The 25,909-nt window shown below is 43.4% G+C and overlaps 1 non-coding gene across 1 annotated transcript; it reads right to left on the reverse strand.

The window, feature by feature from the left end:
* Positions 1-18,830: 18,830 nt before the first annotated feature.
* Positions 18,831-18,936, reverse strand: LOC141593189 (small nucleolar RNA R71). Its single transcript, XR_012521293.1, has one exon. It is a non-coding gene; the product is annotated as a small nucleolar RNA R71 (small nucleolar RNA).
* Between the last annotated feature and the right edge of the window lie 6,973 nt (positions 18,937-25,909).

A 25,909-nucleotide genomic window follows, 5' to 3' on the forward strand; every position in this document is an offset into this window, starting at 1 on the left:
GAGATGGAGATTCGGGGATTTCTCGGTCAGGTCCAATACATCAGCCGGTTCATTACCAAGCTCACTATGATTTGTGAACCAATATTCAAGAAGCTTCGAGCCTCCGATCACACCTATTGGGATGATGACTGTCAGAAGGCCTTCGACATAATAAAGGAAATCCTATCCAAACCTCCTGTCCTCATGCCACCTCAACCGGGGATCCCTCTATCCCTATACCTGACTGTTACCAACACAGCCATGGGAGCAATGCTAGCACAAACAGTTGGCAACGAAGAACGGGCCATGTACTACATCAGCAAAAAGTTCATTGAGTACGAGACGAGGTATACCCAACTGGAAAAGACATGCCTTGCCCTAGTATGGTCAACAAAGAAGCTGCGGCATTACATGCTCAGCTATACGGTCCACATCTACTCCAAGATGGACCCGGTTAAATACATCTTCGAAAAACCCGTACTAAACGGAAGGTCGCTGGTGGACACGATCTTGTCAAGTTTGATCTCAAGTTCGTACCCCTCAAGGTTATCAAGGAAGAAGCAGTCGATTTCCTAGCAGAAAATCCCGTCAACGAGGATCCAACGACCGACACATGGTCATTTCCTGACGAATACATCCTTTGTGCCGACTCTGACGCATGGGACCTATACATTGATGGTGCATCTAATCTGAGAGGCTTCGGGGTGGGAATCCTTCTAATATCACCAGAGGGAGAACATGTTCCGATCTCGGTCAAGCTAGACTTCGCCGTCACCAACAACGCCGCTGAATATGAAGCATGCCTCATCGGCCTACGAGCAGCCATCACACTTGGCATCAAGAGACTGAGGGTCCACGACGATTCCTCGCTCATCATCAATCAGGTGTCCGGATCATGGAAAATCCGATCTGACAGCTTAGCTCCCTACCGAGCAAAGATCAATCAAGAGGCCGAGATTTTCGACCAAGTCGACTACTTCCACTTGCCACGAGAGGAAAATCAATTTGCTGATGCCCTGGCAAAACTTGCCGCGCTCGTCAACATACCTGACGACATGACATCAATGCCCCTATGTGTCGAGAGACTGACGTGGGTGATGTCGTTGTTGTAACATTTCGTATTTGTTATGTTTAATTGATGTGTCAAAAGTGTGTGTTAACCGTGTTAGAAATGAGTGACGTCCGTAAGTACGATATGCAATACCCTTCTGAGGTTGGGTACGGGAGCGAACTTCGGGACGAAGTTCATTTTAAGGGGGGAAGACTGTAATACCCCGTATTTTATATAATCAATTAAACGGATATTATTATATATTAATTATTATACATTTATATTACTAATTATATCGGGTTAATTGTTGAGTCGATAATTACGTTAAGCTATCGCAAGTTAATTGAGACGGGTTTTATATAGAATTCGAAAGGTGAGCTAACCCATTTGAGTTGGCCCAATAATCTGTCCAGTCTATTTAACCCTAACCCTAAACCCTAAACCTAATAGTACCCTAATCTCTATCAACCCTACTCCCTCAACCCGCCTCCCTCAACCCGCCTCCCTCACTTCATCAGCTTCAATCTCAACCCTCACGCAAAACGAGAGAGAGAGAGAGGGGGCTTGGGTATTGGCGGCGCAGCAAGGAAGACCTTAGGGTGTTTGTCGACAACCGTGGGTGGCCCTGGTGGCGGTAGAGGTGGCAGGAAAAAGGTAAGAGCAACTCCTTTCCTCTGTTTTCGCATTTTTACGTCGTGTGTTGGTGGGCATTGCGTGTCTTAGGGAGGGGATGAGGGTGGTTGGTGTCGGGGTAATGGTAATGGGTGGTGAGTGACGAGTGTAGTGGTGGTGTCATGGTGGTTTTGGGTGGTTATAGTAACAATGTAAAGGCGGCGACGGGGAGTAGCAAACGAGTTTAAATGCAATTTCAGGCGAGTTTAGATGGCTAGGTTGGGGTGGCGCCACCGTGGACTAGGGGGAGGTCGAGACGGTGGTGCCACTGTTTCTGGATGCATGGGCTGACGGCGAGCAGAGCCGTGGTGGTTTGACAGGAGTTTGGTGAGTGTTGCGGTGGTGGTGAGTCAAGGACAGTGGGCGGTTGGTGAGGCTTGGCGGTGAACCAGGCCAAATTCCAGCCCTGGTTCGACTCGCCGGCGGCAGTCGACCAGGCTGGTGGTGGTTGTTGGTGGTGGGGTCGAAGTGGGCAGCATGCCTGGTGGTTGTCACGGTGGAGAGGTGGCGCGTGGGAGCGTGGGGATGCGAGTGAAGGGACGGTGGTTGTGGACGGGTTGTGTTTGTTTTGAAACAGATTTTTTATTAGTTTAATCGTTATAATTCGTTAATCGGTCGTATTATTAATTAATTAATTTAATTCCCGAGTTGATTAAAATAATTAAAGACGGGTTTTGAGTCGGGTGTTGAGTTGTTCAAATGTTGATTCGGGTTTTTCTTAAATCGCATAATTCGTTAATCCTTTAATTATCATTTTGGTTTTAGTTCCGAGTTATTTAAAATAAAATAATAATTAATTAATTAGAGACGGGTTTGTTAAAATGAAAAAGCTACTATATCGGAAAGTTTCCATTCTAAGAAATTCTACTTTAGTAACTTTCTATTTTGGGAAGTTGGGGCAATACTAATCGGGTTATTTTAGTTATCGGTTGGGCATAAGTTTGGTGTCGGGATTGTGTTTCGGGAAAGCTTCTATTTTGGGAGATTTCTATATTTAGTAGTTAGTAATTATAAATATTATAATTGTTTTAGGTGACGGATTCGTGAAGGATCAATAATCGATTCGTTGCTTTATTTTATTTGCTTGAACTACTTAATTGGATTTGCTGGCACTTTGAGGTAGGGAAATACACTTGACTTATTATCGTTGTTGTTTAATTGTGTTGACTTGATTCGTGGTTGTTGATTTACGTTATGATTCATATATGGGAAGGTGATTGACTGAATTGATCGTATTGAGTATGATATCACAACATCGAGTAACCGGCATGATTTTATGATTTATCGATTCAGATGATTTATATATATATATATATATATATATATATATATATATATATATATATATATATATATATATATATATATATTGTGTTGCATTAATTTATGTTGAGCATCTCATATGCATTGGAGTTGGAGGATGGTGTAGGAGTGACGATGTTGAGATACGATGTGAGTTGTGATAAGGCCCAGGCGGGTTCTGCAGGACTTGCCCTGGTGTCCTCAGTGGCCGGGTGCAGATCGGCTACGGTCGATATATATAGTCTACCGGGATCGGTATGGTGGGTTGTCCGGGGTATGAGATATGAGATATGAGTTGAGATGGAGATGGAGGTGACGGAGGAGCATGCATATCATATTTTATTGTTTCATTGTTTTCCCTACTCGGCTTCGCGTGACCACATGTGTATTCGTGTACGCCTGTGATGATCCAATTATTGGGAGCGGTTGCCGGGTATTTCGAGAGACTGATGGGGAGCTGGCGGGAAGAGAGCTTGGATGACTGACTTAGTGCCTAGCCCACCTTAGCCTTATTAGTAGTTTTATCAGACTTTATCTTTTGGTCATATTTTTGGAGGCTTTGTTTTAATTCCAGTTGTAATCTCACTATAAACATTTTAATAAAGTACTGTGTTTCTTTCCTTTGTTATCTACTGCCTCGGGTTTCTGAGATGGTAACACCGTCATTTATCTGAGGAGTCCTAGTTCAGGCCCTTAAATAAATGGGGGTGTTACAGTTGTACACCCAATCAAAACACATTTATAATACTCAACAAACAACTAGTTAGCGGTAAGTCGAGGTCAATCCATGGGACGATGTGCTTTGGGTTCTAAGTCTATCTATCTCAATCTATGCTAGTGTCATAATTTGTTTGGGTTTGTAGTTGTGTCCTAGACTAATGCAAGCAATAAAGTAAAGCAAACAATGAACTAAGAAATGATGTAAACAAATGATTAAAAGTGCTAGGATATCATGAGGTCATAGGGGATTCATGGTGTTGATCATACAAACATGTTTACAAAGTTGCAAGCAATTAATGTTGTGAAGGAACCGAGTTGGTTTATATCTTACGGTTCATAGGAAGAGTTGGGTCCCGGAGCCGAATCGATTAGATTTTACAACACCTACAAGTCGACTTAATTTCCTCCTATTCAACTTCTATGCATGGTCTAACAAGACTCGAGTTGGTTTATATCTTACAAGTCAAGTTGAGTAGATAAGAGACGATTGTAAATGCAAGGATTCATAGGCTTAGCATTTCATCAAACATAACATGTGCATAAAGTTGACATCACAACAAGGAAGCAATTTAATCATGTGAACATATTAGATTAAGCATGAATCAATCCCATGTCGATTTCCCATAATTACCCACTAATCCTAGCTAAGAGACTACTCACTCATGATCAAGTTTAACATGTTAATAAGGTTGTCAATCATACTAACAAAGCCAAACATGATGAACAAGTAAGAAAGATTAACAATAATTAAAACAAGGATTAAGAGGATTATACCTATGGAGATTCCAAAATAATAATGCAAAGAATAAAAGAAGAAACTTGATTGATTGATGAAGGGTTGTCAATCCTCCAATAATAACCCAATAATCTTCAATTACCCAAAAGTAACAAACTTGAACAATAATTAAGGAGAGATCAATGTGAGATTTGTGAAGAGATTAAAGAGTAATCTATTCTAATCTACTCCTAATTTAATCTAAAAGGAATTTCTAATGTGGAGGCTTAATCTCCTCTCCAACTCTCCTCTTATGATTATTTACAAATGGGGTATATATAGTAGAGCTTCATTAGGTTAACTAAGGCTAAATTAGTAATTACATTTTTGAGTTTTAAGCATGGAAATGCTAGTCTTTTTGGAAGGATGAGCATCTCGGCTAAAAACACCACAATCCGTGCGTCCAGGAAGGGAAGACGCTCGGATTCTTGAGGGGGTGCACGAGCGTCTTTTTGCAAATCCGCTCGAATTGTAGTAGAGGAATCCGAGCGTCTTTCATGCTTGCACGCTCGGATTGTCATTCTGGACGGGCGTCTTGCCTGGTTGGCCGCTCGGGTTCTACTTTAGAATCCTTTTCTACAAAACATGCACAATGCAATAGGAAAACGAATAGGAAGGTTTTGACGGATAAAATGGCCATGGAATGATATAATAGTATGCAAAATAGGCTCATTTAGGGGACTAAATATGCCCAAATAATGGTCACATCAAATATCCCCAAACCGAACCTTTACTCGTCCCGAGTAAAGAGGTGACAAAAACTAGACCATTATTTAAACTATCCTAATAATATAACCGATATGAGACAATTAGCGGGTCTCACTCCGCCCCTTCAACTCACAACAAGACAACCATGAGGTAGGGTGCCTTCTTGCAAGGCAAGGTGGGTCTTGCCAAAATGGCGATACATCCAAGCATTAAAGCACACAAAACAAGTAATGGATGCATCTACAAAAGAATAGCCACTTTCCTCATCTAAGTGGCGGAAATTATCTAAAGGAGAAGCAATTCAAGGGTACACACTCCTTCATAGATATGGTTTCTTCAAACTACTACGCCTAGAAGGATACCAATAAATCACCTCCAAGTTGTGTCAAGCTAGGGTACCTTTGTCCTCAATCGTTAAATGCTTTTGTCAAGAGTAGACTCCCTATGGTGTTAGAAACACTGGAGGATCGCGGAATTCCCCCTCTTGCCTAGACAAGAAGAAGGGTCATCCCCTCTCTACCATGCACAAAAATGGATACGATGGATAAAGGGATCGATAGTATTTGAGTTTTATTTGGGAGTTTGCTTTGTTTTTGTTTTTCCCCCCAATTTTTTGTGGCATATAACATTTGAGAACACTTTTTTTTTTTGCCATTTCTTTTGATGTTTGGCATTTCAACACTTGACAATTTTTCAACTTTTTGCATTTTTTTTGAATATTTTTAAAGTCACCCCATATGTAGTGAGGGTGCCTTATATTTGAAGCTTTAGGAGTTCTATTTTTGCTCCTCTTTTCACTTGATGCATTTTTGCAAACTTTCTTCCACTTTTTTTTTCTTGAACTCAAATTTGAACAATTTGTTTTTGTGCCCATTCCCTTTGATGACAAAAATACAGTAGAACATGGATGATTGATGGTTGCATGGTTTCAAGGGTCACCTTGGAATAAACGGTAGCCAAGGAGTTATCACACCACAAGGTACTCTTGACTAGGCCTTAATCCATGGGTCAAAGGATACTAGCATGACACATCCTAGGGTGTTTTACAAGTATTCTAACAAGCAAAGTCTTAACAAGAAAAAGCATCTACTAGGGCCTATATACACTTGTCAAGCTTCCCAAGTAGACGGTTTCACAAAATTTTCCTAACATGCAAACTACATGCGATGATGCAACTATCATTTATACATCCTAATGCATATGATTCTACCAACTAATATGCCAAATAATCTAAATGCAAGTCCTAAATTCACATTGTTTATACCGCATCAATCAAAATAAAGCCACATAGTTATTAACATAAAGAGGAAAAAGGGGATTGGAAAGATCATACCATGCGGTCTTCAATATCCTCATGTCTCGGATGTGGCGTAGTAGATCAATGTTAAAAAGGATAGACAAACACAATATATACAAGACTACACTACAAAGGTAATGAACATGTTTTTGGAATTTTCAAATTTTTATGGGTTTTGTTTTTATGAAATTAAAAGACATATTTTTGTGATTTTTCGAAATTTTTCAATTTTTATGCATTTTTGGAATATAAATTCTCATCCCCCACTTTATTTTGGACATTGTCCTCAATGTACATGTAGGAGTAGGAATGAAAAAGAAATACATGTTTTTTGGATTTTTGATTTTTTGAAAATTGAAGTACAAATGCAATGATATGATATGAATGAATGCATGCTCTAACTAAATGCAATTCTATATGACATATATAACAAATGAATGCAATCTAAACTATATTATATGATGCATGATTTCTAGTAAACTATGGTCACCTATGATCAAACCTCCCCAAACCAATTTAAACACTATTTCTAGTGTAGAAATGAATAGGTTTGGCCATTAGTAACTATGCATGAATTCTAATCTATATGCAACTATCTACATGAATCATGTGAGATATATTATAATGCAATCATAGTATATGAACTAACTAATGCAAATGCAATATGATACAAATGCATGCGAAAGCTACACTAAATGCAATGTATATACAAAAGAGAGAGAGAGAAGAGTATCATACAAATAGAGGTGATGAGGTAGGCCTCTTTCACTCGTCATCATCCTCATCTTGGGGGTAGCCATACCGGTGAGAACTCCCGCCTTGGTCATACCCTCCTTTTTGGCCCCAGTACCCTCCTTGGTCAAACTCTCCTTGGTCGTACCCTCCTCCTTGGCCCGAGTACCCTCCACCACCGAGATTCCAAGCTTGGTCCCCTTGATTAGGGAACAAATGTTGTGGTTGGGCCCAAGAGGGCTTAGGACCATTGGGGTCGATATACCCTTGTTGAGCCATGTTATAGTACTGGGGATAAAGGGCCAAGTAGTTATCGACCCTCCCTTCATGTACCCCGAGGTCCACTCTATTCATGAGTTTCATCAAATCATTAATACCCGGGGTATTGGGGATTTCCGGTCGGAATTCGGTATAAGGAGTAGGGTATGGTGGGATAGGCACATAGGATGGTGGGTGAGTAGACCTTGACGGTACCCCACGAGGTACTTGTTGTTGGTGGGGCGCCTCTTCCCTTTGAGGGGGATTGTCGAATATTTGCATATCAAGGAGGTAGCTTGGTGCAGGCGAATATGGGCTCAATCTTGAGTCGGTGCCCGGTATATTCCAACCCGAAAGGATGATGGGGGTGCATCCTTTTGTGAGCCATTCTACACGCCCTTCTTGAGTGTAGTTACACCACCGGTGGTGGGTGAAGACGGCGTGTTCATCAATCAAAGTACTCCCCTCAAGAGGAGCATAAATCCCGCGGGAGTTGAACCCGGGGCAAAGGTAGTTGGCCAAAATAGTAACTAGACCTCCCATTACGAAGGTCTTGAGTTGGGTGGTCCCTTGAGCAAAATCATAAAACCTTCTAAGTATCTCAAGGGGGGTGTTGAAGTTATAGCGCCTCGTCCCCCGAACATTTAAATAAGACTCAAGAAATGTTAAATCAATGAGAGTACACCTATCTTGTTCGTACCTCCCATTGATGGTACCGGCCACAAAGCGTTCGGTGATCCGAATCACCGGATGTTGGATGGCGAAGGTATAGCATTGTTTTAAACCGGTAAAATTCCTCCCGGAAATATCCCTCCAAAGTAGGTCCACATCGAAATCATCGGGTTTATCGATATAGTCGGTTGGCACATCAAGACCGAAAATGTGGGCAAATTGATCAAGTATAAGGCTATGGTCTAGGTTGCACAACCTAAACTCCATGCCCACATTGGTTCGAGTGTTCGTGACAATACGAAGGCTACTCAAAAATTCCAGGGTGAGACTAAGATACGTCTCCTCATGGGCATGGAAAAGTTTTCCAATCCCTAAGCCATCAAAGAACATCTCGGTGTGGTACCTTATCCCAAGGACTTCCAACACCTTAGTATCTATGAATTTAGTGGGTTCATAGTTCTTACCTAGCAATTTGACAAAGTTCTTACGGTGGGCATCGGATTCGAAAAGTATCTCTGGGAAGTACTCAAGTTGCTCTATTCCTCCTCTTATGATGGGACGGAAGTTCCTTGGTGGCACTACCTCTCGCGGGGTTGAAGAGGATGATCCCTTGCGTTTCCTTCCGGTGGATTCAACAAATTTCTTAGCCTTGCCTTTGAGGTTCATCATCTTGAAGTTGAGGGAATGGGATTTTTGTTGGCTTTTTATGTGAGGGGAGTGTTTGTGGGGATGAAGATGAGTGTTTTAGGGTTAGATAAGGTGAAGAAATGAGGGATGAAGGGGGTGATTTTATAGAAGAAGAGGGGAAGCCGAGCGGATAAGAGTGGGGCCTGGCCGGATTGCTCGAGAAAAAGACCCCAATCCGAGCATCTTTCATGCGGGACGGGCGTCTTTGGCCTGTAGAATCCGAGCGTCTCTATTAAAATCCGCTCGGATTTTGAGACAGGACCTCAGCAAAATCTGGAGCACGCAGAAGACGAGCGTCTTCTGTTTTAGGACGGGCGTCTTACTCGGGACGGGCGTTTTCTCAAAAAACCGCTCGGATTTCCTGGCAGTTTCAAAACTTTGTCTCAGGTGTCTTCCAAGACGGGCGTCCTGCAGAGAATACGAGCGTCTTTTTAGAAGACGGGCGTCTTGTGTTGAATCCGCCTAGCATGGATTTCCTCCTCAGAACGGATCCTAAACGGATCTAAGACGGCGACGGCCTCCGGTCTAGCACAAGACCCCATATTCGACCCAAGACGAGCCAATGCACGGCCCACCATATTCTTGGGACCGGAACTCCTCCTCTTCGGTGGTCTAATCATATCAGGGGTAGCTCCATCAACATACTCCTCAAAGAAGGCACGGTTGGCCTTGCCAACCTCTCGGTACTTCAAATCGACAACCTCGTCCTTACGAAATTTGGATCTCTCTTCCAAGGACGGAGCTCGTGACCACTTGACATAAGCGGGAGTCACCCATGTCGTGGCAACGGGTTTTGGCACCTCCCAAAGCGGCCGAGTGGCCCACCATCTTTCGAAGAACTCCACAAGCTCGGAGTTCCGGAAAACATTCTCTTGAACAAGAGTATCTTGAGTGGGCACCTTTTGTTGACGCCCCATTTGCCTCATGAGCCTTTCGGGATAAATGAAGGAAACAACCTTCAAACCCACCACCATCAAAGAACGAGGACTAGCACCCAAAGCGGGCAACCCCGTGAAGGACCTCAAGTGTCACCACGGCACCATCCAACGGATATGAGGACCACCCTCCTCCGCCAGTCTTGCGGCCCAATAGGCCTCGGTGGAAGCAAAACTATCCGGGTACAACTTCTTCCTCATGGTAAGGTGACGGAAGGAATAAGAAGAAGGATTAACCGGAGGCTCTACATACTTTAGCCTCTCCAATAGCCACACTTGAAGGATCCTCGGGGACCCGAAAGAGGGAGCTTCTCCACAAGAGCCTTCCTTGTCCAAAGCTAGGATAATCTCTCCAAGCACCAACCATGATGGATCTCTACCATGCTCCATTTGCTCAATCACATGGATAAGGGTCATGCTACCATGAAATCTTGGCCCCTCCTTCTTCAAGACATCAACAAAGAGGTACACATGGACAAGGCAAAATGCAAGAGCCCTTCTCCTAGCCACCTCCGAGACATTAGCATCTAATCGGTTTGAAAAGATGTTGATAAGAGCCAACATGTCCACACCATGTGGAGCAAGAAGAAAGTTGATTTGGCTTGTTGACAAGCCCAACATGAAACGGAATTTCTCTTTATAGCACAACCGAGTCGGAAGAAGCACCGGAACACAACCCGGCCACCCACCAATGGCTCCAACTTCTTCGGCAAGAGGACAAAGCTCACCTTTCGGGAAAGCGAAAACATGATGTTTCGAATCCCAAAACCGAGAACATGCTTCAAGAAACGAAGGTTGCACCTTGACTTGACGAAGCACCAACAATTGACCAACTCCCATGCAAGCGAGTTGATACTTTTCAAGAGGCGACAAATCCCGACACCATTGTTGCAATGCGTTCTCAAAAGCATCCATGAAATATTTTTGTGGAAGAAGAAGAGGTTTTGTAGAGATGATTTTGTGTTTCGGATGATGAAACAATGGAGCGCAAACGTCCCTATTTATACAAAATGATCGCGCATTTTTTCAGAAAAAGGGGAGAGCTGGCTTCCATCGCCAGGCTGCTCGCACCTCTTTGAGGCTTCCCCAGGATTCCCGCTATTGACTTGTCTCTTTCAACATGTGTTTTCTCCTGACACCTCAAACCTCCCGCCAGGAAGCTCGCACCTCTTCGGGATGATCCGGGATACTTTGTGTTCCCTCACACTCACATTTCCTTGTTTACGCGTTTTACGAAATCCGACACGGTTTCCATGACGCAGCTTTAAACATACGGATTTTTCTTTATATTTTTAAGGGGGGAAGGGCTAGTCGCCCCGATCCGCGATGGATCGTCTCCATGTCAGTCGAAATTCCGGAAATTTTTCGCTTTTTCGCAATTTTCCATCAAATTTTCAAAATCGAGAGATGATAATACAACATCAATTTTCATCAAAATTCAAGCACTCACAAATTCGAGTCTTGACCTCAAAAATCAAAAATCAAATATACTCGCAAAAATCCTTTTCTAAAAATTCTTTCCTGACGGTTTGAGTTTGAATTTTTCGAGTCAATTTCAATAATTTCGATGCAATTTAATTCACGACACGAGTTAATTGCTCAAATTTTCAAATCAATTCCTTTTGAATTCCGAACGTGACGATTTGTCACGGAATTTTCAAAATTCATTTCAAAATGTCAATTTTAACCTCAACTCATCTTGGTTAATTTTGATTTTCAAACAAATGCTTTACATGTTTTCAATCAAATGCTTCTACGTGTTTGCGTTTATGTGTATGTGCTATCTGTTGCCTGTTTTCTACACTAACGATGCAGGAATTGGTGCAAACATCAAATGGAGAATCAACAGCCGACAGCGCTCCTCCGAAACACAACACGAAAAAGCCAAAAGTCACAAAATAAACCACAATCCAAAAACACATATATACAAACCGCTTCACGCAAAATGTAAATATGTACAGACAAGATTCCGAGACACGGACAAACTACAAACTACTCAGCGTCTCCCGTCGGGCCAGTCCTGGTCTCACTAGGAGTCGCCGCCAACGCAGACACCACTACCTGCTCAGGCTCCCTCTCCGGAGAACTCTCCAGCGTCTCCTCCTCCATCACGACGCGAACCTCCTCCGCCGCAGCCAACTGAGCCCTGAGGGAGGCAATCTCCGCGTCCCGACTCCGCAGCTCATCCTCACGACGCCTCAAGTCCTGGTCCTGACGGATGATCCCCAGCTCTTGGCCCGCGATCGTCGACACCGGCGCCTCCAACTCAAGACGGACCCGAGCTAGCTCACGGGATCCGCGATGCCCTACAAAACACAATAACAGATCCTCAAGATCTAAAAACGTGAAATACAACACCAAACACACAAAAACAGCATACAAAACGTACCTGAGAAAGCCGAGCCTCCCACGTAGCCAGGTCACCAGCAAGCGCCCTCCAGCGGTTAGCCATCCGCCACAAGTCCTGGTGACTAACAGTCGTCACCTACAAAACAAAAATGTCCCTCAATACAATGTAAGGCAAAGTATAATTGGAAAAAGTGTTCAAGTCAGGAACTCACCCTCAGAACGGTCAACCTCCACTCCATGCCGATCGGTCACCTCGGCCTCGCCCGCGGGCTCCGTAAGTAAGCGAATCAAGCTCCTCGCCACCCGGCCCCTGAAAAGTGGTCTCCGTCGGGAAGGCTGGGGGCTGAGTCCTCATCAGCAAGTCGACTCCCTGCCATTTGGATCCACATCAAAGATGACAAACCCTCCTATTAAGAGAGGCAATAGAAAAAAAAAAACAGAGGAAAACATACCTCAATCGGGTACCAAGCAAGCCTCGACAACCGGAAGGTGTCGTAGTCAACGCCCCGCAGCAATAGCTCCTCACCTCCCCGACCGTGAAGGTGCTCCTCAACCTCATCAGGGGTCGACTCCTGGACAACACCCTAGGCAGGTCAACCGGCACGACGAAAGTCTCGGTAAAGCACTGGCGAACTAAACGCTCGCCCAAGTACCAAACCGGCTCAACCGCCGTCTCCAAGTACAGACGCAGGGAGCTGCGAGGCCGCAAACACTCCATGATGGCAGCCGGTACACCCGTGTAGTGCTCCCAAGGCCGCCCAACAAACTACATTCAAAACAAAGCTATTTAGCTAACTAGGGGGTTCATAAGCTACCTAATCATCCTATCTCTATCTATTTCTATAAAAGAGAAGGGGAAGAGAGCAAGGACTTACATCAGCAACCCGAAGCTTGTTCACGCGACGCCTGCAGTCCTCGTAAGTCGACTTAATCGACTTCTTCCGAGCCACCGTCCAACCGCTCACAGCAGGGTAGGTCGAGGGGACACTGTCTGTGGTCCCCGGACGCAGAGGAGTGAAGTAAGCATACAACCAAGCTTGTAATCAAACACAACAAACACAAATAAGGCAATTTCTATAAAAATTGCCAAAATCAAAATCAAAATCAAACTCAAAAAAAAACTACCACAAAAATACTCGTACCTCAAAGATGAGGCCGGGACCAACTAAGGCAAGAGCAGTACCCGCTCCCACTATCTCCGGACGCACCGCCGCGTACAAATACCGGGTGAAACTCGCCAAAGCCGGCGTAACCCAGTCAAACTGACCCAAAGTGTCAAGGTCGGTGAGGAGAGGAAGCACCTTGGTCGATAAGCGCTCACCCTTGTCACCAAAGTACGTGGCACCCAAGAAGTACCACAACCACAGCCGCGCCTCCTTCGTGTCGGCCTCAACCTCTGCTTCCGGACTCGCCAACGGCGCCGGAATAACACCTGCCACCCTCCCAGTGAAGTGGTCCTTCAGGTACGAACTCGCGATCAAGTACGGAGTGACGTTGGAAGTCTCTGGTAAAGCAGTACCGATCAAAGCAGTGACCGCGGGAGAGGACACTCTCTCCGGCATCTCGGTAAACTCAATGGGCAACTCGCCACAGGGAAGGCCGGACACCATGGCAAAGTCCTCTAAAGTAACGCCGACCTCCCCAAACTCCATGTGGAACAACAACGTTGTAACCCAGTACCGATCCAACATAGCGCGGATCAAACACAGGTTCGCCCTAATCGAAGACCGGTGAATGTCCCGCCAAGCGGCCACCAACGGCCCAAAAGCCGACCTCTCTATCAATGCCCTCGTCCCGGCTCGGAGAACGTCGTAGAAACCCAAGCAGATAGAAAAGCCCGAGAAAGTCCTCATGGTGCCAATCTCCTGAAATCAAAAACAAACAACGTCAGAATGCCTATTTAGGCCCGACACTTCAAAAGTGACAAAATTCAATCGAGGAACACGACTCACCAAGCCCTCGTGAGCACGGTAGGAAAGGTGTCGGTCCAGTCGAAGCAACAACTGGCTGCCGTCAAAACCCTTGGCCTAGTCAGGCGCCGCCCGTAAAAGCAACCCCCGCGGGGCCGTAACTCGCCTGGCTCTCCAACTCGCGACGTCAGCATCGTCCTCGGCTGTCTCCGCTCTCTGTCTCTTATGGCCACGGGACTCAACGTAGTGGGTAGGGCCCAGCTCAACGACCCTGGTGACGTCCTGCAACGACCGTCTGGTCGCCCGAGGACGGCGCGGCCTCGAAGAAACCCTCCTCCCAGAGGTACCAGCCTCATACCTACTCTGAGCTCTCCCTGTGACAGTGGCCCCAACAACGGGCGCTTCACGCTCCTCGACGGCCCCTGAGGCTCCAACAGTCTACTCAGGAGGTCTCTCCTCCTCAGTGATGTCCTCCACAACCACGGCGGGTGTACTAACCGGAGTGCTAACCGGGCCCACCCCGAACAACTCCTCAAAAGTCGCAGCCATGGACTCGGCCTGCCCCGAACACTCTCCTATTAAAAAAAATGTCAAGCCGAAATTTTGGCATTACGACGGCATGAAATGGATAAATCCAAAAAATAACCTGCAATGCAAAACAAGGGCAATCCCGCCCAAAATCCAACCAAACGAAACGGTTCACAAACACAAAAACGACTCGCCCCTCTTTTCAAGCAAAATACGAGTCAAAACCACAAAAACGGCATTTCAAGACCCATACAAGGTCCGCCCGCAAACCAAAATACATTCCCGACACAATGGGTTATTTTTCTGCGACTCAAAAAAGCAACTCATACGCTAATTTGAGCCCAAACCGGTCAAAATTCAAAAACGACCGCCAAAAGGCAAACATGATTCCATCACGCCTCAAGGTGACCTAAATTACCAATTGATACCTGTCAAAGTGAGTACCAAAAATAATATTTATAATTTCCAAACTACAACTAGCAAGCGGTAGTAAGGGTCGATCCGCAGAGAGGTAGGGAGTTCTAATTGCTTTTTACTTCAGTCAAGGGTAACAATTGAGGGGGGTTTTGATATGAATTAAATCTAAAATAACTAAATAAACAAATAAAAGTAAAAAGAAATGTAAAAAATGATAAAAGAGATGCTAATACGGTCGGTTCACTATAGCTGCGATGGCACAAAATCCTAGGTAAGTCCGAAATACAGTCGTGTAGGATGGGTAAAACAAGTCCTCTCGGTCCAAGTTAACTAGTAGCTCCTTTCGGCCTATGCTAACAGTCCCTAAGTCTCACTAATGCTAGGTCTCGCCCCGATTAGTGATTCCTAAAGCCTAAATTACATTATCTCTCGATCTCAGCAATTTAGTCGTCTCAATTCATTAATTAATGCCCTTCCCTATCTCTCGATCTACGGGTTGGTCAAAACTAAGCATCTAACAAGTCTCATTTCGGTCTCATTGTTAAATATTGCACTTAACGAATTATACGGTGCTAATCAGACACGAAGTCAGTCGATCCACCAGCTACCCCAGTCGATCGACCAACCGGCTCAGTCGGTCGACTAGTTAAGGCAGTCGATCGACCAAGCCCTAATGCGGGGTCACACCTATTCTAATGCCATCTTCGCCATAGATCCCCTACATCCTAGCAAAGGTGATTTAGCTAGACATATTAGCGATAATAAAAACAGTAAAATTAACAACTAAAGCAAACGAATTCATAATTGAATTAACTAAACAAATAACAAACATGAATCAATAATTTGGCTTTTGGGAAACTACTCTATGCAATTTAATCTATGAACGAATTAAAACAGCAAAACTGAACAAAAGAACAGAAGAATACCGTAAAAGGAATTGAAGAGGAAAGAACCAAAGCTCAATGCGAAAAGTAGATTTTATTGACGAAACTAAACTAATGAATACCGAATTGTATGTTACGAACTGAATGATAAAAAACTAAGCTAATGAATGATAAATGTGTCAAGCAGCAGGTAAAGTTACGTTATATAGGAAAATAACATAACCTATTCCTAAACCTAATTAAAATTGGGCTTCGGTCTCTCGTCTTTTAAATTGCGCATCAGCTCGTGGGGTGGTCAATCGACCACTTGGACCAGTCGATCGACCACAGGCGTTTTACAGTAATGCATTCTGACAATTCCTGCAGCGCGCACCGATCTTATAACAGCCGCCATTTCTTCGTTACTTTGTCAAATCAGGCGTTCTATGCGGCGTTGGAAAACTAAGAGGATAAGCTTTCACCTCCAATTGGAATCACTCGATTATCTGATCTAGAACTCGAGATATTGCCATCTGAATAAGGCTACAATGTCGAGAAGCATTCTGACAGTCTATAGACCATGTAGGTCAGTCTATGGACTGCTGTAGCTGGTAATTCGCTTCTGAAGCTCTCGTAAGTTTGTCTTTCAGGCCTCAAAACGCGCACCAAGTTTGCTTCCCGAGTCTTTACTCCATGTCAAATGCAATGCCATTTGTCTTTCAGGCCTCAAAACGTATTCGGCTCGATTTCCGCTGGATTCTTCACATTTCTGCAATTTTATACAAAAACACGAAAGTAGACTAATACGTGCATATTCTATACACTTTATCTGCGGTTTTGGCACGTATTTCCATGCATAATTGTTAGTTTAAGGCTACTATTTCTCTCGAAACGGTTTACTTTGCATTTTCTATGATTTATTGTAGGAATGAGTGGAAGTAAGCTAAATCAAGCCTAATTCGTCTTCCGGAGGCAACTTCAAGGAATCCCATAAGAAGGAGATTCAGATTCACCCACCTCGGGATGCGTGCATTGGAGTGAGAAGCTGTTTTTGAAGAAAAGAAGTGTCTCTGCACAGCATCATCAGTCGATCAACTATGCTGTAAAGTCGATCGACCATCAAGTACATCGACGCTATTGCATTACTGCGTTAACCGATCGATCGACCATCGACCGTCGATCGATCGACGATTTGAGTGATACTTATTTCTTCGTGTTAGACTTTTAAAAGCCCAACTTGTAATTAACTTTCAGTATCTTTTTATCAGTAGAACGCAGCAAGAATTAGGTTATGCTTTCATTATTGGAAAAACTCAGTTTCTAGATCTAGCTTTGGAGGACGGAAAACCTCGAATTCGATACCTTGTTCATTAATTCAATTAGTAAGTTTTTATAAAATTCCTTTTCTTCCTTAATTCCTTGTTATTTCGATTCTTGTTTTCATCAATTTAATTTCAGCAATTTAGTTCTCCCCTTTTGTTTTAGTTCGATTCAATTATGTCAAATTTGTTCTTTACTATTAATTTTGAAGTTAGTATAGATTTAATTATGCGTAGGTAATTTCTTTGATTGGGAACGAGGTGAGCCATGGTAGAAATAAGGATTGTTTTGTAGTATGAATTCTTCTGTATTGGTTTTGTTGTCTTTTGATAAACCTTTTTACTAGATTGAAAGATTAGTAAATTGTATTATCATTAGATTAGGAATTTCCCTTGAGCGAAGGCTTTGAGAAATTCTAGGGAATAAATAGACCGTAAGGTTAATTGAGCATCGATCGAAAGGTTAGCTTATATTCCCTGAGACCGTATTATAAGACCTCTGCTACCTTACTTACCTGAATTTTGCCATGGTAAACCGAAGTTCCCGATCCCCTTTTCATCTTGTTGAGAATATTCATTTTAGCAATTAGCCAATTAATCAACCAAACTCAAAACCCCCCAATTAATTGTTACTTTTATAGACTGAAAAATAGCAAACAAAATCAACCTTGTCTCTCTGTGGTTCGACCCTTACTATCACTAGCTATAGTTTTAGTTTGGAATTATAAATTTAATTTTGATACAAAACGACGGTATCATAGACGGAAATAGGGAAAATAGTAGCATAAACTACATATATGAGCTCTGAAATACGTGTAAAATAAGGTGTAAAACATCATATAAATGACACGCATCAAACTTCCCCAAACCAAACCCTTGCTTGTCCCCAAGCAAGAACTAGACTCGATCCTAAAACCTAATGGAACGAGTTCGATCTCAGAGCGAAATGCAACTATAAAGCCTAAACCAGTTTAATGCTACAAATCAACAATCAATTAGCAACATGAATCATGCAAACGAGTTATGAAGTTGTCAAAAACTGCTGAACCGTCGACCTTACAAGACCTTTAAAATTGGACTCTCACGGGTCACACTTTAAAATTTTGGCGCCGTTGCCGGGGAAATGGTGTAATTCTGTTTGCTTTATTTTAGTTTATTTTTCTTGTCTCAAGGAACTTTGGTTCCTTGAGGCCGTTGCTTTTCTTTGCTTTTAGTTTTGCTTTTGCACAGTTAGAAGACAGGTTTTTGAGAAGAAGACTTGAGTACTCTCATTTTGGCAATTATGGCTACAATATATGATAATCTACAGCCAAAGGAACACCATATTCCAAAGGGGCACCAATTACCTACCCCTACTACGGGTAACTTCGAATTTCGTTCTTCTTATATCGATCTAGTGGAGCGAAATCAGTTTGCTGGTCTACCAGATGAGGATCCCTTGAAGCATATGGAAATTTTCACAGACTACTGCTGTTCCATACCTATACCAGCTGGGGTGACTCAGGATGAAGTAAAGGGTTGATGTTCTTATACTCCTTGAAGGATTCGGCGCGAGATTGGTACCGCTACCTTGATAGGGTAGCAGCTGGAGTCACGGACTGGACATCTCTAGCATTAGCCTTCTACAAGAAGTACTTCCCACTTTCAAAGACTGACGCCTTGAGAAGTAAAATCACAAGTTTCCAGCAAGGAGCTGATGAGGATTTTTGCGAAGCATGGGGACGTTTCAAAAGTTTGGTCCGAGCTGTCCCTCACCATAGTTTCCAGCAATGGTATCTTTGCAACCTATTTTATAATGCTCTATATGATGATTACAAGGTCATCCTGGATGCAGCTGCTAACGGTAGGTTCCAAAACAATACCGGTCAAAGTAAAGGTTGGAACACTATTGAGGAGATGGCAGTCCATAGAGATGAGTTTGGAAGTTCACGTGGAAAGTCACGAAAGCAAAGTGATGAAATGAGTGCCGTTGTGACACTTATAACTTCTATTACTGCCCGTCTCGAGAAGCTCGAGATTTCTGAAGCTTCCAAGGAGAAAGTTGAAATACCTGTTCAAAACTCAGATGAGATCGAGAAGTTGAGAGAAATGGTCCAACTCCTTTTGGTTCAAGTGGCGAATATGGAAGCAGCCGGGATTGAGTCCTCAAGGAATTTTGTGAGGCAATTGGAGAATATAGAGGCTAAGCAAGCTGCTAATTCTTCAAGCAAATGTAAAGGGCCGATTGAAACGATTAATGCCATTAATCTCAGGAGTGGCCTCTCTTATGAAAGTCCCGACAAGCCAAAGGAAGACTCGGGAAATGATGAAGAAGCTCGTTTACATTCTGATGCAATAACGAACTCAATTGCCAGTACTTCTGGTCGATCGACCAACATTGTCAGTCGATCGACTGAAGCGTCAGATAAAATAGTTTCTGATCAGAAACTATTCACACCCAGCACAGTCAGTCGATCGACCAACATTCTCAGTCGATCGACTGACTCACCTGACGACATCAATTCTGAACAGGAACTGTTCACGCCTAGCCAAGTTGGTCGATCGACCACTAATATCAGTCGATCGACTGACCTCCCAGTACAGGATGCAAATCCGTCAACTAGTTTGCATGATTCTTCACTCATTGATGATTTGACGGGGGTTTTAAACCTACGGAAGCCGAAGGTTACTGATCCTACGACCAGTGTTGCAGTCCCGTATCCGGAGCGTTTGAAGGCTACTAAGCTGGAGCGTAAGTTTGGTAAGTTTCTGGAGATGGTCCAGAATCTCGAGGTAACGGTTCCTTTCACTGATTTAATTACCCAGGTACCCTCTTACGCTAAATTTATGAAAGATATTCTAAATCGTAAGAGGAATTTTCGTGATGATGGTAATGTTGCTTTTGTGGAAGAGTGTAATGCTCTTTCGCAAGTTAATGTGCCACCTAAATTAAAGGACCCGGGTAGTTTTTCAATTCCTTGCACTAGAGGTAACCACGTAATTGGAAAGGCCCTTTGTGACATAGGGGCCAGTGTCAGTGTCATGCCCTATTCTGTTTGCGAAAGGTTAAATATTGGTAGACTTAAGGTGACCGATATTACCGTTCAAATGGCAAATAGATCGACTCAGAGACCTATAGGTGTTCTAGAGGATGTACCCGTTCGAGTGGGTAAGTTTTTTATTCCTGTCGATTTCGTTGTTTTGGACATTGCAGAGAACAGTCAGATACCTATTATTTTAGGCAGACCGTTTTTACATACAGTTGGGGCTGTAATAGATGTCAAACGCGGAACCATCACCTTAGAAGTAGGGGATGACACCATTGAGTTCGATCTTGCTCACAAGGCGATCAAGGCTGCTGATGAGGATACGTGTTATTCTATTGATATTGTTGAGTTACTTGTAATTGGAGGGAATCCTTAGCCAAGGATCCCTTAGCCGATCTAACCCGTTTAGATGAGTGTGCGGTAATACTGATGGAGAATGCTTTGAGGAGCCGATGCTTTGGTAGCTTCAATGGAGACCTACGAGCTCAATGAGGAAGAAGATGAGATGCTCTTGAGCTTGGCCAACGAGAACTTGGTAAACACTTGCTACACCATTGAAGCTGATTATGTCTATGCTGTAGAGGTAAAAGTGCCGGAGCGTAAGCCACTTCCTCCTAATCTTAAGTATGTTTTTCTAGATGATACGGAGCAAGACCAGCTATTGTTAACTCTAAGCTTAATGATGACCAGGTATGCTGCTTTGATGTGTGTGCTTAAGAAAAACAAGAAGGCTTTGGGTTACTCTTTGGATGACATTAAGGGCATCACCCGATGTTTGTATGCACAGGATAGAGCCGGAGGAAGGCCACAAGCCTTACGAGGCAGTCAATGCAACGCAAGTTGAACCCGAAGATGCGAGGAAGTTGTTATGGGAGGGTGATGAAACTACTCTATGCGGTATTATTTATACGATTGGCAACTCCAAGTGGGTTAGCCCGATTCGGGTAGTCCCGAAGAAAGGAGGGACTACCGTGGTTAAAAATGAGAAAAATGAATTAATACCAACTCGAGTAGTGACAGGGTGGCGGATGTGCATTGATTATAGACAGTTGAATGCCGCCACCAGGAAAGACCACATCCCCCTCCCTTTTGTTGACCAAATGACTGAAAGACTTGCTTCTAACAAATTTTTCTGTTTTCTAGACGGATATTCAGGGTTCTTTCAGATCCCTATTCATCCGGACGATCAGAGTAAGACCACTTTTACCTGTCCAGAGGGTGTTTTTGCATATCGTAGAATGCCTTTCGGATTGTGTAACGCCCCTGCTACCTTTCAGAGGTGCATGATGGGGATTTTTTCTGATTATATAGAGAATATTATGGAAGTATTCATGGATGATTTCTCAGTTTATGGTAGTGACTTTGATCGTTGTTTAGCTAACCTTGATAAAGTCATGCAGCGTTGTATAGATGTTAATCTTGTTTTAAACTGGGAAAAGTGTCAGTTTATGGTCAATGAGGGAGTTGTGTTAGGGCATCTGATTTCTGATAAAGGTATACATGTTGATAAGGCAAAGGTGCAAGTGATTGAGCAATTACCTCCTCCCGTGATTGTTAAAGGAGTGAGGAGTTTCCTTGGTCACGCTGGTTTCTATCGGCGTTTCATTAAGGATTTTTCAAAAATTGCTAAACCACTTACACAATTGCTCCTTAAGGATGCTGTCTTTGAATTTACCGATGAGTGCCTTGTCGCTTTTAACAGTTAAAGGAGGCCCTAGTTTCTGCGCCAATCATTCACCACGGGATTGGGACCTCCCATTTGAGATCATGTGTGATGCCGCGATTAGGCGATCGGTGCGATTCTGGGACAAAAAAGAATAAAGCTTTGAATGCCATATACTATGCGAGCCGAACTATGGATGAGGCTCAAGTCAATTATTTTACCACTGAAAAAGAGTTTATAGCTGTTGTTTTTGCCTTAGACAAATTTCGGTCTTATTTGCTAGGTTCTAAGGTTATTGTTTATACTGACCATGCAGCGTTGAAGACTCTCTTTATTAAGAAAGATGCGAAGCCGAGGCTTTTAAGGTGGATACTCCTTTTGCAGGAGTTTGATTTGGAGATCAAAGGAAAGAAAGGAGCAGAGAATATGGTAGCTGACCACCTATCTCGTCTGCAGCTGACAGAAAGGGAGGATTCATTGCCTATTAATGATTCTTTTCCTGATGAGAGTCTATTAGCTATTACTACTTCAGGGCCTTATCCACCTCCGTGGTTTCTTTGATTTTGCTAACTTTGCTTTGTGATGTAGGATACCACCCGAGCTTTCATGGCAGCAGAAGAAGCGGTTTGCCTATGATGCTAGACAATATTTTTGGGATGATCCTTATGTTTTCAAGGAATGCGCATACGGTCTCATCCGGAGATGCGTACCTCAGTGGGAGGTGAAGGATATCCTAGAGGCTTGCCACTCTTCTGCTTATGGTGGTCATCACCGTCCATCCAGGACTGTAGCTAAGGTACTCCAATCTGGTTTCTTTTGGCCAACTTTGCATGCAGATTGTCGCAATTTTGTTGCTGAGTGCGATGCTTGTCAAAGATCGGGGAATATTTCCAAGAGACATGAGATGCCTCAGGTAGGCATTCTTGAGGTTGAGATTTTTGATGTCGGGGCATCGATTATCAAGGACCTTTTCCGAGCAGTCAAGGTAATAAATATATCCTCGTAGCTGTAGATTATGTATCCAAATGGGTGGAAGCTATTGCTACTCCCCATTGCGATGCAAAGGCCGTGATTAAACTGTTTAAAAAGATTATTTTCCCTCGTTTTGGTGTCCCTCGGGTTGTCATTAGCGATGGGGTAATGCATTTTAAAGAGAAACAACTTAGTGCTTTATTGACTAAATTCGGTGTCCAACATCATCGAGGTCTGGGGTATCATCCCCAAACGAGTGGTCAGGTTGAGATTTCTAACAGAGAGTTGAAAGAAGTCTTAGGTAAAGTTGTTTCTAAATCACGGAAAGATTGGAGTCTTAAGTTAGATGATGTCTTATGGGCTTATAGAACCGCGTTTAAAACGCCAATCGGGATGTCACCATACCGATTGATTTATGGTAAGACATGTCATTTACCTGTTGAGTTAGAGCGTAAGTCTTGGTGGGCTATTTGTGATTTGAATTTGGATCCTAACCTCTCTCGTGAGAAACGCATGACACAGCTGAATGAGCTAGAGGAATTTAGGCTGCTGGCCTATGACAATGCAAGGATCTACAAGGAGAAAACAAAGCGCTGGCACGACAAGAGAATCATCAAGCGCGAGTTCCATATTGGCGATAAGGTACTTCTTTTTAATGCTCGTATCCGTCTATTTCTGGTAAGTCAAATCCGGTGGACCGGCCCCTATACGATCACAAAGCGATTACAAAGTTCGGATCAGTTGAATTGAAGACCTCTGCTGGAGAAAGGTTCAAGGTTAATGGCCAATATGTGAAGCATTATCACGGATCAGATGCATATGTTAGGAAAGTCGAGGTTTTGTACTTCGACCCATTATCAGATGATGCAAATTGAGGTAAAAAGGTCGTGCGGGCCTCTTAAACCAGCGCTTAATCGAGGCAACCCAGGTTGTAATTATTTGTAATTTAGGAATTTTATTTTGTTATTTCATTTAATTTGCATTTTGAGTTTTTTTTTGTTTTTTGTTTTTCTTTAATTTCTATTAATTTGCAATTTCTTGGTTTGGGAATATGTGCGCCTTTGATAATTTTTGCAGGAATCAATTTTATGCAAAGTGCGTAGATGGTTTACTGGATATTTGCGAGAGAAAGACATGAAGTTATGATGGCAAAATGAATTTTTGACGAATTAAAGTCCGATTGCCAGCTCTAGCAGTCGATCGACTAAGTGGTTCGATCGATCGATCAAGCGGAGAAAGCGAGAAGCTTACTTGTGAAGGAAAATTGGTCGATCGATCGGGTCAATGAGTCGATCGAATACATACAACTCAGGAAGCTGTTAAATGACAGACCGGTCGATCGACCGAGAAGAGTGGTCGATCGACCACTCATGAGCAGATTACAACTAAAAGGGAAGTTTCACTCTTTCACTCCTTCACTTTCACAAACACATAAACTCTTAAGCAAACCCTAAGTTTCCTCCCCCTTCTCGCGATTTTCACCTAAAATCCCGTCTTGCACTTGTTTCTCTTGCTTTAATCTTCATAGTTTCTTCAAGGTATGTCTCTAATCTCATTTCCATGCTCTATTTTCGATTTTATTGTGGTTTTTATGCGAAATTTTCGAGTTATATGCATTTGAGATGGAAAAATCGATTTGGGGAAATCGATTTTTGGGATTGATTTCTTGTCTTTTCTATGCTTTAATCGCTTATTCTACCCTTTCCCCCTTGATTTTCAAAGCAAATAAGCAGCTAGGATGTGTTTAAAGCCGTTTCCCCCAATTTTTTCGAAACCCTAATTTGCATTTCAGTTTTGATTGTGATTCGGGTTTTCTTCAATTCACATTGTTAGGGGATTCTTGTTGCTAACGAGTTGTTTGCAGGTAACACCGATGACAAAAGGAAAGGAGCACATGTACGAGGGACAATCGAGCCAAGGAGCTTCCAAGCGGCAACGAGGACCGCCACTGCTGATAGAGGCTACCACGGATAGTCTACCTGACTATCCGCAGGTTATCTTTGCTAATTCTACGCAACGTGCTATGTTTTCTCTTTTTTGTTTCGAAAATGAAAGTTACAGCTACCCGGTTTCTCCATAAAGATACTTTGGAGAAATTAGGCTGTTATGAGTCGGTTGTGTCCCTGCTAATTGGGACGGGTATGACAGGTTTAGTGGACATGGCTGAGTTCACGTATTATGTTTTGATCCTTGAATTCTTTTCGTCTTATGCTTTTGACTCGAAAGCTTTCTTGGCTAATAAGACCAACCCTTGCATTTCCTTTCGACTTTTCAATGTCAACTACTCTCTGACGTTGGCTGATTTTGTTGGTTTTCTGGGTCTTTATTTCGAGGGCAGAACCTCGGACACCTCTGATATTCATCGAGTCATGTGGTCTTGTATCAGTGACTTTTACGGGTCTAAGAGGACGGGCACTTCCGTCCATTTGCCCCCTCTTCGTTATTTTCAACGGCTAATGGGTAATACCATTTTTGGCCGTAAAGAGTCTAATAATGTGAATAATATTGAATTGTCAATCTTAGCGGGCTATCTGAACATTGACAGTCGGGTAGCCTGTATTTATAACATCGCCTACTTGACTGCCGCTCACTTTCAGACTGTAAGTGAGTGCACTTTGACCACCATTGCTTGTGGCGGGTTGGTGACATGTATCGCCAACCGCCTTGTTTTACTTTTCCCTCGACAGGAGAACCCCATTGACCCTGACCTGCGCTTCATGGACCTTCCTTGCGCGAGGGCTGTCTATTGGGTCGATAGACAGATGGGGTGGAAGATTGACTCTTTCATCTGTGACCGCATCCCTGTCACAGGGTACCCTCCTGTCATGCCCCTTACCACTGTTGAGGGGGCAGCTCGGCCGCCCTTGCCTAGTTACAGGCTTCCTCTGCGGGCGGCCACTGCTACTGCTAGCACTTCGAGGAGAGCTCGTGCCTCCATTGGACAGGCACCCTCTTCCTCCACTCCTGCTCCCACTGGCTACCCGGCCACTTTTCGACCACCTACTCCCTTGGTTGTCCCTTCGGTCATGGACCAGAGGGCAATGTCACGTGTATTGGGTGATTTGTGCAGGAGT

Source organism: Silene latifolia, chromosome 7 (genome assembly GCF_048544455.1).
Source record: "Silene latifolia isolate original U9 population chromosome 7, ASM4854445v1, whole genome shotgun sequence".
Lineage (NCBI taxonomy): Eukaryota > Viridiplantae > Streptophyta > Magnoliopsida > Caryophyllales > Caryophyllaceae > Silene > Silene latifolia.